The sequence below is a fragment of the Seriola aureovittata genome, chromosome 15, assembly GCF_021018895.1.
Source record: "Seriola aureovittata isolate HTS-2021-v1 ecotype China chromosome 15, ASM2101889v1, whole genome shotgun sequence".
NCBI lineage: Eukaryota > Metazoa > Chordata > Actinopteri > Carangiformes > Carangidae > Seriola > Seriola aureovittata.
Genome location: NC_079378.1, coordinates 16312654 through 16327368, shown reverse-complemented (window position 1 = coordinate 16327368; position 14715 = coordinate 16312654). Strand labels below are relative to the sequence as shown.

At 39.4% G+C, this 14715-nt stretch overlaps 1 long non-coding RNA gene across 1 annotated transcript in view; it reads right to left on the bottom strand.

Moving 5' to 3' along the window:
• Nucleotides 1-14715, bottom strand: part of LOC130182123 (uncharacterized) — a 56185-nt gene that overhangs the window by 25660 nt on the left and 15810 nt on the right. The window contains exon 2 of the long non-coding RNA XR_008829678.1: nucleotides 11759-11811. This is a non-coding gene — a long non-coding RNA (uncharacterized LOC130182123). The remainder of the gene's footprint in view (nucleotides 1-11758; nucleotides 11812-14715) is intronic.

Sequence of the window (14715 nt, the reverse complement as noted above, 5' to 3'; positions counted from 1 at the left end):
AAGACATTTATCACTGTCATCTTGAAAAATGAATTTTACAAAGCCATCAGACTGGGGACAAATACATCATTCAGCTGCTGCCCTAGTATGACCTTCTACTGCTAACTGGGCTTTGTGTTTTTTTTCTTTATAACTTGTATAAGTGTCACAATTTTTCTTTACAATCAGCGTGTTCACTGACTCTCCTGTGCACTTGTTGCAAAATAAGCCATATCTGCTTTATATACATGTGTTGTTGTAAACCTCTATTGTACTTATATCAGTAAATATAACTTTTAGGATGCAAACATACTGTTGGATTGGTGGAGAAAGTGAGCACAGAGGTAAGCTGCAACATGTACTGTAATATAAGATTGTAAATCTTAATTTGTGCCAGTGTGGTGACCTTGGTGAAATGGTTTCTCTCTTCTTTTTTTTGCCTGCACAAGTTTGGTAATTTCATGGCTCACAGAGACATTACTTGTGTGAAAATGGAGGGAGAAACTCCACTAGAGAGGAATTCTAACAAATCAGGTGCACTTCAGTGTATTTCAGTAGAAAATATGAAGCTTGTGCCTCCTTTTCTTTAGATCAGGTCTTACTACATATTAACCTCTGCTTTCATGGTTTTGGTTTGCAAAATCAAGTCACATTCAGAATATTGAATATGAATATTTTTTTAATTTTACACAAATTCTTAACAAATAGAAAACTGAAAAAAAATGTATTTGATTTATATAGACATTGCAGGGAATTATCAATAATTAAAAAGGAGTCAGTTGTATCTGCAGTTACTTTGTGACTTGCTTCCTTTCAGTGTAAAACCAACTATGCACATTGCTACCTAAAACATTAATTTAACTTCAAAAGGGACATAATTCGTCTTCTGTCCATTTCTTGGCTGCTGCACAATCTTGCCTATTGACTGCACCTTCAGGCGAAGGCCATCAATTTCATCCATCCACCCACCCATCCATCTTAAAACAGACAGGTGCTCCATGTTAAGGAGCACATTATCTATAGAGAGAGGGATAGGAGGCCCAAGTTCTACATGAGTTAACTTGTATCTGAATAAAGAGTGCTACTATTTAAGATACTTGTAAAATAGAACATTTACAATTAGTCCACTTCATAAACCCATTGTTATCTGCCAAACCTAAGTGCAAAACTCAATAAAGAATCCAGTGTACCTACCCAGTGACGCAGCAGGGCCTTATAACAATACAAAATCTTTAATGGTCAACATGAAGATTTTCACCAAGTATCACAAATATTTTTCAATTAGACAAAGACTTCAGAATTAAGTACTTCACTAAATTCTCTCAAACTGTGCAAAAAGAAAATACCCCACGAAGGTAAGATTATAATAAATATTGTCAAAATCACCAAAGCTGTACATCCACATATCCCAGATAATACCCTGAAATGCTAATCTTTAGGATATGAATGTTTTTTTATATTAGTCTATTACTTTTTTAAAAGCTTTCTGTCTATTGCTGAGAACCTATGACACATACTGTAAACTTTTTGAATACATACAGTATATGTACATACACTATGTATGTCTATATATTGATATCAATCAAGACTGTGGTATTTATGACACCCTTGAGTTCATCAATAAAGAAAGGCTGGTATAGAGATTTTCCAGTGCGAGTCTGTCTCTTCGAAAACTAAGGGTTAGAGATGGGCCTCCCCACTTTGGGGCCCCTTTCCTGTACATGCACACGGGTTGTTTAAGGACACAGTGAACCAGGCTACCCGATCTAGGGAAGGGGCCAGGCAGGGGGAACAGTGACGGGACGGCCAAGTGGAAGAAATTCTCATGGAATCCTAAGAGCTCAAGCTGCTGGCTTAATGCTAGAGGGAGTAGAGAGCGCTGGAAGAGAGAGACAGGATTGGCTGATGTAAAAAGAGAGGGAGGGGCCTGTTCCCCAGGAGGAGAGTAGGATAGATTCATGGACTCTGCCAGCAGTAAGGAGAAAAAAGAATAAAGGCCGTGGGGGGTGGGGATTCACAAGTGTATTCAAACATGACATTTTCTTATTGTAAAGTTACAGTACAGATGAGAGGCACTACAAAGAATCTCTATTAGCAACCGACAAGTCTGAAAGATAAGGCCTTAATATACAAGTGTCATCAGGATTTTCAAACAAAACTCCAGATTCTGGATCAAAGCAGAGCAGGTTTGGGTTCTCCAGTTATACATGACAACTCATCACACCTGCATTCTTGGAGGAATGGGAGCTGCCACACAGACCTCCTCCTATTGCCCTCTCCCAACCCTTCTCCATTTTCTTCTCCCCTTGTTACCTTGTCTCCCCCTCTCCTGCGTTCCTCTCCTTCTGTTGCTCCCCTTTCTGTGTGAGTGTGTCTGGGTCCTGCTGGAGAGGCTTTGTCTGTGAACACTGGAGCCCGGACCGGCCCACGGGGGCCAGATCCATGAATACCCACACTGTGAGAGCCGCTCTTTCACTTCACACCACTTTCTCTACTGGAATGCCTGAGCAGTGAGGTAAGAAACACATGCGCGCACAGTCACGTGCACACACACACACACACACACACACACACACACACACACACAAGCATACAGTACGAGTGCACACACATTTTCTCACTTTTTCTGCCTTACACACACACACACACATCCACCACACTTTACACACAAACTGAGTGAGTCATGCAGTGATGAAAAGCCAGTGTTTTGTGTGTGAACCCTCTCACCCTGGACTCACATCCTGAGAGCCTTTCTCCTCCATCAGTCCCTGCCAAGCTCTCCCTCTAATTAAAGACCACTGGGTCCAATAGCATTGGCCCAGCTTCCCCCAGACCATGCCCCTTCCGCAGCTCATAGAGGTCCTGAGCAGAGTAGAGTCTATGTGGAATGTGAATGACTGTGGTGATTAACAACTTCTCAGGGTTTCTAATTCCCCAGTTAATGGTGTGCTTGGCCGCAAGACCCATGCCAGCTTTACAGAGAGGCTGGCCTAATAGATAGTCTTCAGCTGACAAGGGATAGTCTACAAAAGCATCTCAAAAGACATTTAAATTGTTTGATTTATTTTTAAATGAACAATATTATTGTGTAGAATGATCAAATCTTCTCTGAGAAAAGGAGGCATACAAAAATAATAAAATTTGAGCAAAATGTGATGCACTTTTCCAATTTATAAGGCCATAATTTGTCATTTGAATTAATATGAACTGACTGCAAGGTAAATATAGTGAAGCTTTGCCCATACATGTATACCTGTATCTAATTAAGACACTGAAGGAGGGGCTCTGTTATATCCAGTTGCACAAAATTTTGTGTACTGTCAGCTCTGTCGGTTATTGAAGCACAACATTTTTTTTTTTTTAAAGTTGCAGGTCATTCAAAAGACTGTTCTGTTTGCTCCATTTGGATGTGATTATTGCTGCAGGACCTCAGCAGGAAAAGCAGCCAACGAACCAAGCATGTGAGGGAGAGGCCATTCCATCTGTGTGCAAAGTATGGTTGAACTGTGATTGAATTTGGATTGGTCTGTTCAACTACTATTTTAGGGGGCATATTTTGCCACGATTTGATTTCCATTAACATCTCAGTGAATCATGCAGAAAGTTTGTGCAACTGAGGGCTATCCGGGCAACGCTTAAAAGTAATAATAATGAAATGAAGCAAAGCAGAGAAGGAAAAGATAGCACAACTACAACACCATAGTTATCCACTGTAGTTTCTAATAGTATGTAATTGCATGAAATCATAATCTTAAAGTAAAAATTATAAAAAATTATCATGTGAACCGCAAAATCATAATTACAGGTAAAAAGCCCAAACAACAACCAATACTGCTAAGTGGTGAAGCCATAGAACAGCGGCAATGTTCCCAAAGCTGGTCTAAGAAAGTGAAGACTGCCATAACAGATCCACAGGAACTCGCTCCACAAATATACAGTTAATTACACAATCAGCCAGTATCCAAGATACAATATACAGTATTACAGGAAACCATCAAAGGAAAGGTGAGGTTATATTTTCTTAATGCAGAGCTGTTGAGCTGTCACACACATTTAAAACGCTTTCCTTATTTTAATGAAGATTACTGGAAGCTAAGCAATCCACGGCAGGATCCCTTGTTTGAGAATGTCTTTGTTTGATTGACAGGCCTCTCAGCCTCTCACAGTAAGTCATGATAGTTTACACTTGCTTTTCACAGCAGACCACCTCTCCTTTGCCCAAATTTGGATTGGCAAACCCAAACCCAGGCTTGAAAACCTCCCTTCAGAAAACCTGTGGGTGATGTCACAGACACTGTATCCTTGTAGTGTCTACAGTCTGTGGTCACACTCTTCACCTCTAACAAGTTCTTCTTTTTCATTTTGGACATCGCTTTCTTGAAGTCATTTACGGAGCTCTCTGGTTTGGAAAATACCAAACATTACACCGACATTACTAGACTGTTACACATGTCTGCTGTGGAGGAGGAACAGGACAGCCAATCATCTGAATCTGAGAGATGGCAGTAATTAGTTTGAAAGAATGAGTCGCAGTCAGCAACAGCAAACAAGTGGCAATTAAAGTTTGCAACAAGCTTTTCTCAGGCAATAACAGTTCATTGACTTGAGCTACTGTACCTACATCATGCAAACAGTCAGTGGCAGGCTCACTAGCAATGTTGATTTCATTTAGTTATTAATTCTAAAAATTTACATATGTCTGAGCCTCAGATTCTTGATGAGGTGCAGTAAAGGCCATTATCCCTTAAATGCATCACCAAGGAGATATGGTGACTGAAGCCGATATGAGGAGGTTAACAGGCCGCAAATGCTATTGATCAACAGGATGACGGCTTCCACAGGTGATTTCTCCTCCCACATGTAAACGAACTTTATAAAACGCAGAAATGGCATCAGTGCAACACTCATCCCCCTCTGTCCCCAACCAGCCAAACTTGTTTGCATTCTACCTGTGATTTGTAAGCTATACTCTCTTTCCTGCTGATGCCTCTGTCCTTATGGAGTTTAGGAGTGGGCTGCCAGTTTTGTTAATATAATTTTTTATATATATATATTAGTTGGCAAGGTTAAGTTGTTTTCATTTGCTTTCTTTGATTTTCTTTATTTAATTTTTTGTTTTGTTAGTTGTTTTGGTCTTGACCACCCTGAAGCCAAACTTAGCTCTATCTCTTTTTCAATGACATCATAAATAAATACAATATATTCTGCAATCTGTCCCTGTGGTCGTTTGGGACCTTGGGGAAGATGGGTCTATTTCATATCGCAGCTCAGGCACCTCGAGACAGGGCATAACATGAGCTGGGCCCCCTTTATCTTTTCTCATTGTGATCCATGGTAAGTTTGGTAATTATTTTCTTTTTTAATTCTGGTTAGAAGTTTTCTTTGGTGTGTGGGAAAATTATAGAGCTCAGTTGTAATATAATACAGCAGCGAATTTGCTTTTGTAATGTTTGCAAACACTGGATAAGGAGATTTGATGTATAATTGGTATAACAAAGCTGAGAGGATAATTCTGTTAAAAGTAGGCTCTAATATTCCACAAGAATTAGGTACACTGCAGAATCTCCAGTTTGTTTCTGTTCGCCTGTGAATGTTTTTACAACAAAAACACCATCACTACTATAAGTGATGAGATATTCAAATGTGAAAAATAACTTAACACTAACTGACTTGGTGGAATAATTTGCACTGGATTCCACCAAGTTTCAGCATGTGTTTCTGTAAAGACAAAGCTTAAAAAGGAGAGAAGGAAGGGAGAAGAGTCTATTCAAGAAAGCCCTCTTAAATAAATACAAGTTATAAGCTAATTACAACAAATGCTTCCTTATTAATTAACCAAATAATCTTAGTCTTAGTGCCTGTTCAAGTTTTACGTTTTCAACAACAAGTAATTAATAATAATATATTAAACAGAAAAACTATTACAGCATATGCTGTTTTAATTAAGTGTGTTTCACTTACAGTATATATACATATACTGCAAATTCACCTTATTCTTGTGGAATCATGTCCTTTGTGTACATGTATTCAACTGTAGTTGCGCTACGAAAAGAGCGCCATTAGTGTCACTGTACTCTTCTTCAACTTTGGGTCAGTAGTTCAGATGACTCAACACTGTCTGTGTCTCTCTGTTGAATAAATGCTTTTGTTTTAAAATCAATAAATCAAACAACTTTGTTGGGTGTGTCTTTCCAATACCAATAGGGACATGATTCACAACAGTGGAAATCCATCATGAACAAGCAAAAAGTTCCTGCAATCAAGTGAGTGTGTGTTTATGGCACTAGGGTGTGTAGACACCACTGTGGTTTCCTGCACTATTGTGTCTGTGTTTCTCTGATGACTCAGTTGCACTTTCACTTGCGGTAAGAACTAGAATTCCACCACCAAAACTGAATCATATCCTCTACCACACACACACACACCCACACACCCACACACCCACAATCTGGAATAATGAAGAATATATGTCTTTCACATAGTTTTGTGCAGTAGTCGATCACTATGAAGCAGAGATCCACCCAAGTCTACACTGTGCTGTATCCTCCTTAAACTTTCCACACACACACACACGCACGCACGTACAAACTCTATCTAGTGAGTCATGAACTATAGCTGGGAGGGAGGGAGGGAGGGAGGGATGGAGGGAGGGACAGATACAGACAGCAGGTAGACGTCAGTCTCTCTCCTTAGTGTAGCTACAACAGAAGTTGCACCTGACAGTCACATTCCTAATTCCCTCATTATGCATGGACCTGTATGACACTGTCATCACACTCAGCCTCAGAGCATGGAGTGTTTAATAAAAAAATTCATAAACTACTTGAAACAACTTGACATTGGTTAAAAAAAAATTAATCTGTAATAAAGATTTTAAGACCAGAGAATACAAATATAAGCTACGTCATAACGGATCAACTCAAAATAATAGAGATCTATTGAATTACAATTCAAGATCTCCCAGTTTCAGACATCTGTATAATTTCACATCTCCAACCATTTCAGTGATTTAAATAGTAAAGTGAAAGGTAATGCCAGTTCATCCTGATTGAGAGGCAGATTTTCTCATGTTTCAGTTTAACTTTGGTTAGAGGGAATATGTGGTTGGCTTTTTTCTTTGACTTGTTCAGGTCTTCGTGCGTTGAGGTGGTTAAATGAGAATTAAGAGACATTCCTATCATGCCCAGTAAAAAAACAGTAAGAATCTCAGGTATGTGGCTGCAATCCCAGCAGGGACTTGACCAACACTAAAATTATTGAATCAAATGCAGACAGAAAGTACAGCATCATGATGCACACTTCAAAAACTGACAGTTATTATAACTTTACCAACTACTGGGCAAAACATGCAGAGTTGTGTTATTCTACTGTAAAAGTACAGAAATAAGTTGTTATTGTTCTCAAATGCATACAGTGCGTGCCACTATATATTAATACATTATTTGACTGTAATGTAACTAATGTATAAAAACAATGGTTATAAATCAGTTAAACATGTAAAATTTAGTTTTACCAAATTAATAATTAAAAAAAATAATTTTTTGTGCGACTACAGTACATGTAAAAATATCAGTTAAAATTACTGCTTATTCAAAACATCAAAGCTTAATTTTAGAACCTTCCATTGAGAGTAAATCATATAAGATCTATAAAAGACTTGTACAAACATAAAGAATAGTCCAAATGATGAATTTCTGTTGCTTTTTGGAGACAGAAATGACAATATTTACAGTGAGATATGGTCTTCTCTATAATGTCAATCAATCTGTCTGTGTTTTTGCCATAATTTGAGGAACAGACTATGGGGACTGCAGACATTATATTATATTCGGCTTTGTCTTGGCAGTAGAAAGCCCAAACATAATGCGGGTGAGTAATCATTGCAGTGGCATCAACTTCACAACAGCCTTACTCTTCATTTCAACTTCTTCACACACAAATATGTGGATTATTTGTCAAGTTATGTTACAAATACACACTAAATCCAGTGCATTGGACCCTACCTCAGAGAAATTGGTTCCCCCGGATTTTAAGGAAATTCAGTGAACAGGTTTTTGAGAAGTTGAGAAAATGTAATCCTTTATCCAAGTGGCTACTTCTGTGCTGAATTGAAGAAGGATTCTTCAGAAAGGACTTTTTTCAGAGATTAAAAAGGTGCTTAAAATGCTAGACATCATCATCGTATTGTAATAAACATTACAGAGCAGTTAGAGGGAGCATATCTCTGCTAAATTCTGCAATTTTTTTTTTTTTTATTTCAATAGGATCAAATGTTTCGAAATGTTTAATGAGCAGATGGATGAGGATCTGTATGAAAATAAACATTGAGACTATATGCTGCAGAAGTCCTTTTTTTTCTTTTATGTGTATATTTCTCAGGTAGCCCTAAAAGCTCAGGCATCTGCTGAGATCATCTACTCTATCGCTGTATGAGGTATTTGCCATGTATTGTTCATGAGTTAGCACATTTACAAGAGTGTGCATCTACCCACAGATGGACAGAAAGATGGTTGCCAACCAGAGACTGTATCCGACTTGAATCATAATGGTGAAATATAAACTTGTATCCACTTGCTTTTTGTGACGTCAACACCATGAAAAACGACAGATACACGTCATTAAAACACAACCAACAACAAGCACCGCAAGTAAAACCTGTAGACATTCACCACTCAGCTAAGCTCTCCCCTAATTCACTCATTAAACACAGAAATGACAGCACCAAGGGAACGATGACAAGTATAGTAAAGTGGACACAGATAGAGAGGTCCTGTGCTGGCTGACCACTGATGTCTGGCATACATCTGCAGCCGTTAAGATTGTACTGCCACACTGTGTCAGACAAGGTAATGGGCTGTTTTTCTGCTGTGACTGACTTGACAGACACTGAAGCTGACAAGCCAAATCCTGGGGGTTGATTCTTTAAGAATTGACAGGGGCTGAGGTGGGAGTTCAGTACAGTGACAACAAGGCAGGTGGCAAGTATATATACCTAATGGGGTATATGGAGGTTTATGGCTGTATGAACAGAAAAAGAGCTTCCCTCTTTGAGAATGCCCAGACAAAACTCTACTCTTCCTCTCCTCAATAAAAGGCACTGATTGTTGTTACATTTATCTTGTTTTAATCTTGTATTAATGAATTGTTGTGACCCATAGTTATTATACCAAACAATTATATGATCCTGTTTCAGATCAAGGTGAGTTGAGGGGCAATCCAAAGTTGAAATTCAAAGGAGATGGTATTCAGACAGGGACCCCACTCATATTTGTCTTCTTTTGTCTTTTCTTAACAGTGAACAGAAGAATATTAATATATGATATTAACTATGAATATCTTATAATAAGGAATAATTGCATAATTATATGAATAATTATCATCTAATAATGGATTAACTGCTAATTTTGTCATCTCAGTTAAATACAGAACACTGTGACTGTGCGAAAATACAGAACAGCAAAGATGCCCCTTTTGAATAAATTCTCACTGTATTTACTCTTTTCTTTCTTTCTTTTTTTTTTTTTTTTTTACTACTGCTGCTTTCTTTGCTGCAGTGCTCTGTGATTGGTTGAATACATGTGTCAAGTCACTTCAATGCTGTCTGGATAAAGAGTGTTATTGGCTGATGCTCCAACCCCACTCCACCCTCACCAACCACCCACCTCCTCAAGCCATGGCGTAGATGAGTAGGCAAGCAGATGCGTGCATCAGGTGGGGCTGCACTCCTAGGGAGGAGGAGGAGGAGGCACTCGAGGCCACCCAAGGTAACAGAGCACCAGCATGGGGACAGTGGAGCAACTGGATGCTTTTCACTGCCCTTGATAAATTTTCATTCACAGAGGGCAGAGTGCAGGGATGCAATGGAGGACTAATGCACCTGTTTTAGTTTATGCAGGGCTGCATTCACCCAGAGTGAAAAATTCTAAAGGAAAAGTATTTCAAGGAAAAGGGATTTATAAAAAAGCTGTTCATTTCGACTTATATGAAAGGTTATGTGCTTTATGATGATCACAGACTAGAATCTATAAAGATAGAGTCGTGAGCTCTCTCGAGTCTCATTCAACCGTCATTCGAAGCTCACATCAGAACAGCACATCAAATCTCAACAGCATTAGTATCCCACATACACCACGTTGTATGTTTACATCCATGCAGTTTACATTCATGTCTGTCCAGACTCATATAACATATGAAGGGCAGACTTTCAAGGAATAATGTAAAGTGAAAATCACTTAGATTTCAGTCCTGGTTGATTTGGTGACACCTTACGTGTGGTAAAAGCAAATTTGGTTTAATACAAGTCACAGAATTCTGGCGGCAGAAAACAAATTATTGTCGTTTCATTAAAGAAATCAGGCAATAATTGGACTTTTCCATCATTCTGTGAGCAACCATGGTCTGATTTTATACTGCCCACAGCATGAGTCTGCAAACAGCAAGGCACAGTGAAAGTAATTGGTAACCTAGCTGAGAAGTTGGAGGTGTGCAGCCTTTAGCCTGCAGCTCTTCATCTAACAGCTCATTGTGGCAGCTCCTTCTTGTTCCATTACTCTCTGCAATAATCCAAACTGATCCGCTGTCAAAAAATGCAGAACATGACTGTTGTCTTGTTTTGTAGGTGTATTTTTGGTGAATGATAGCGGTAAGTGCTGAGCTCACTGACCAACTCACTGTATTTCCTTTGAGTACGTCATAAAGACTCGTATTAGTTAAATGTTCTTAATGTGAAGCTGCAGCAGTAGGAAATGTTCAGTTTGTATTAGCAGGAACTTAATGCAGCATTTTTTCTGGGAATGTCGCTACAGACACCCAGTTTTTAATACTGAAAAAATATAAATATTGCAATACTTTCATCCATGGTCCAGAGGCTCAATCACCATTGTGTTCGCTAATTGTGTGATAGATAGTGACTTTACATTTACTTAATAAAAATCTTCTCGATTGCCACTTTAATAAAAGAGATTACGTGTATTATTTATAACATAATGATGCAAGAGTGAAGTTGACTTTGACCTTTTTTATATAAAATGCTGTCATTTCATCATTTTATTCAATGCGATATTTGTGTTTAATTGTATCATGATTAGCATTTGAATTCTTGAGTTATGGTGATAAACATGTTTTTCGAGGTCACAGTGACCTTGACCTTTGACCGCCAAATTCTATTCATTTAATCCTTGAGTCTAAGTGGATGTTTGTGACAGATGTAATGAAATTACCTCCAGGCGAGGTAACAAGAATGGGACGATCGTGAGGTCACAGTGACCTTGACCTGTGACCTTTGACCACCAAAAGCTAATCAGTTCATCTTTGAGTCCAAGTGAAGGTTTGTGCCAAATTTGAAGAAATTCTGTCAAGGTGTTCCTGAGATATCGTGTTCATAAGAATGGGACAGACAACCCGAAAACATAAAGCCTCTGGCCACGGCTGTCACCAGCATGGAGGAGCAAAAAAAAATTTAGGTCACGCTAGTGCTATGAGTCACTTCATGTGGTTTTCTGCCATAAACCATTGACATAAACAGCAGCAACACCAAACAGACAAAACAAAAACACAGACATGCACAGCGTACTACTAAGGTGAAGTGACCATCAACAATCTGTCGCTTTGTCACATCACACCAAACTTGGCAGATAGAAACGGTGAAATGAGAGTGGAGGTTTTTTTTTCCAACAGTGTTAGTGCTGGTATTGTACTGTGTGTAGAGCACACAGCAGTGGGTGTGACTTCCACCTGCAGGCCAGCCCAGGAAGTGAGGCTAAGTAAAGACTCAACTTACCGGTGGGAACATGGTTGCTGCTTTCCATCCATTACAGAGCTTCATACAGCCACCTAAGGAAGAAAAAACAATGATGAATAGATCACATGTAGAGCAAGTAGCTGTCCAAATCATCAGATATCGGCTAATACCAAAGCTGTAATGTCTGACTTGTTGTCGTTCTGGTGCTCCACGTACTTCAGTGCTGATGTGGAGTCTAACATTTTGATCAGAGCAAGAGTGGCTGTTTTGCAGAATGAGGTCAGGATTTGGCTCGGAGTGTTATGTAACCTGGTATATGGGCCAGAATAATAGTATTACATATGAGATTGCAGTTCAAATGGGAGTCACAGTGGTAAAAGGCAGGCTGATGCAGACTGCGGCAGTGTCTGTGTTTTCAGGCTGTGGCTCTGTGCTCATAACAGACATGCCCCAGAGAGTAGTCTAAATCTTTTTCTTCTTGCCTCGTTTCATTTCTCTTCTTCCCCATCAGTTTGTGCTCTCCCCTTTTGTCGCCCACACTCTGCTGTTCTTTTTCTTACATTTTCTTTTCTCAAATTCCCTGATGTCACCATTGCCACACTTTAATGTTTCTACTTCCCCATTTAGTCTCATTCTGACAAACTGGCAGACAACCAGCCAGACAGATAGAAAGACAGAGACAGATAAATCAGACAGATGGACAGAAAGACAGAAAGACAGATAAATACATAGATAGTCTCTGTTCATCTCTGTATCAAGGATCTCATTAGGGTCTTGTCAATCTGTCATTGCCACTTCTGTTTTTTTCTTTCTTGCTCTAGAAGGGTGGGATATCCGCATTGGTTGCTATGGCACCAGACAGTTCCTCGTTTCCTCAGACAACGGCTAACTGCGATTGTGTGTCTGTGTGTGCATGTGTGCCTGTGCACGTGCATGTACATGTGTGTGTGTGTGTGTGTTCGTGTGTGTGTGCCTCCACATGTCTAATTGTGTGCACAACCAATGCAAATATGTGTAAGGCCCCTTGTGTTTAATGTGATGAGGTGCAGCAAAGTGATAATCATCAGTGCAGTGTCTGGTTTACTGTGTCTTTACCGCAATCAGTGACAAAATCCACTTAAGATTCATAATCCATGACAGCTAAGCAGCTGCACCTCAACTTCATGCTATGTTTTAAATAGGTCTTCCATCTAATGACTTAGTTGATTTATGCATGAGATGTGAATGGGGTTACAGCTGGCATGCAACTATTGGAGAAGCTTCTGCCTTGCCTCTGCTCTTTTTCTGTACTTTGTAAAGTGTGAATGTGTGTGACTTCAGAAACTCACATCTTAGGGCTCCTTTCATTGTTGACCTGCCCTCTCTCCTCTGTTTGCACTCCAGCAGAGGGCAGTGTCTGCTTGACACTATACTATGCCTCTCCCAAACTATATCCACAACATTCTAAGCAGTGAAATAGATGAATTTCTCAGAAAACACATATTTGACTTTTATGATGAAAAAAAAGTGCTTAAAAACATGTGTGCTATTATTTTTCATCCACAACCAAGCTCAGTACCTCAGCATGTCAGGAGGTTAGCAAATATCAAATACTGACTGACAAGAGAAAATAAAGAGTGAAAGTAAAGGCGCCTCTTAATGCCAGACACAAATTTATTCACAATGGGTTGAAATAATGTGTTTTCCCTGAAAAATGTCTAAATCTCATAAAATATTTCAAACAGCAATACATATCGTTCTTTACTGAACAAGATAAAATGCTCATAGAAGGGGTCAGTAAAAAAAATTAACTTGTTAGAGATCTTTCAAACAAAGAAAACGTGAAACTGTCAAAACTACAAGACCTTGCTGCTCTGACAGCTGGGGTGGTAAAGAAAGGGAGCACGTGAGCACTTGTCCCTGTGTGTGTGTGTGTGTGTGTGTGTGTGTGTGTCTGTTCATGTTCACATATGTGTGTATGTGAGGAGGCTGTGGTGTTGGGTGAAAGAGGTGTGTTTTTTTCCACCCTGAGGGGCCTCAGGCTGGGGTAGGGCAAGGCGGAGCTTTGGGGAGGCGCAGCATGGGGCGGGCTGTTTCAGCTGAACTCAGTGCACTGTAACAGCACTCGGGGCAGGAGGTCACAGAGTCCAGCATTCCTCTAGAGCGCTGTCTGTTTACACGACTGCCGCTGGGCTGGGGGGAGGTGGCAGTTCTGCATAACTACACCATCAGATAACACTTATTGCTTGCATTTATGTTCATCATCTACCAGGGAGATAACGATCCCTTTTCATTGTTTCAAATGTTGACAATTGTTCAGGCTTTTTACTTCATTTAATCCATGTATTTTTACTGTACATAAATCCTACCACTCACAATGGCCTCAGAGTAGACTTAGCCAAAGAAACAGAATTTGTGTCTCTGCATATCACCAGTCAACACTTAGTTTATGCGGTGATAAAGGCATAGTGATATACTGTAACTGTTCATTCTTTCTCCTTTGTGTTTTACATGCACAGAGATACTGAGTAAAACCCTCTGATATGATTGTATGAACTCAGTACAACCTAAACATAGCTGGCAGTACCTTTAATGCACCCCTAACAAATATCTCACCTTTCAGTTGTACCCTTGTCAATACGTGTACTAGAAGGCTACACTATTATTGCAATAAGTAAATACATTTTATTTTATTTTATTTTCAAAGCCATTCTGATATTTTATATATTTCTGTAAAGATGTTATGAAATCACATTGCTTGTGTATACTCAAATATATGCAAAATACACAGCACAAAAAAATGTTTCGCTTTTAGCCAAAATAAACCAGAATAGAGTTGAGACCAGCTCAACCGTTAAACCTCTAAACTGGCCCATCTTATCAGGTTATTTATGCAGGAATAGCTTGGACATAGCTGGGCTGAGATGCTGCTGACCTCTCTGCTGGGCTAATCTGGGCTGAACTTTGACTGTACCTCCTCTGTGCTGCTGCTTTCACATCCCAGAGCCTACAAGCCA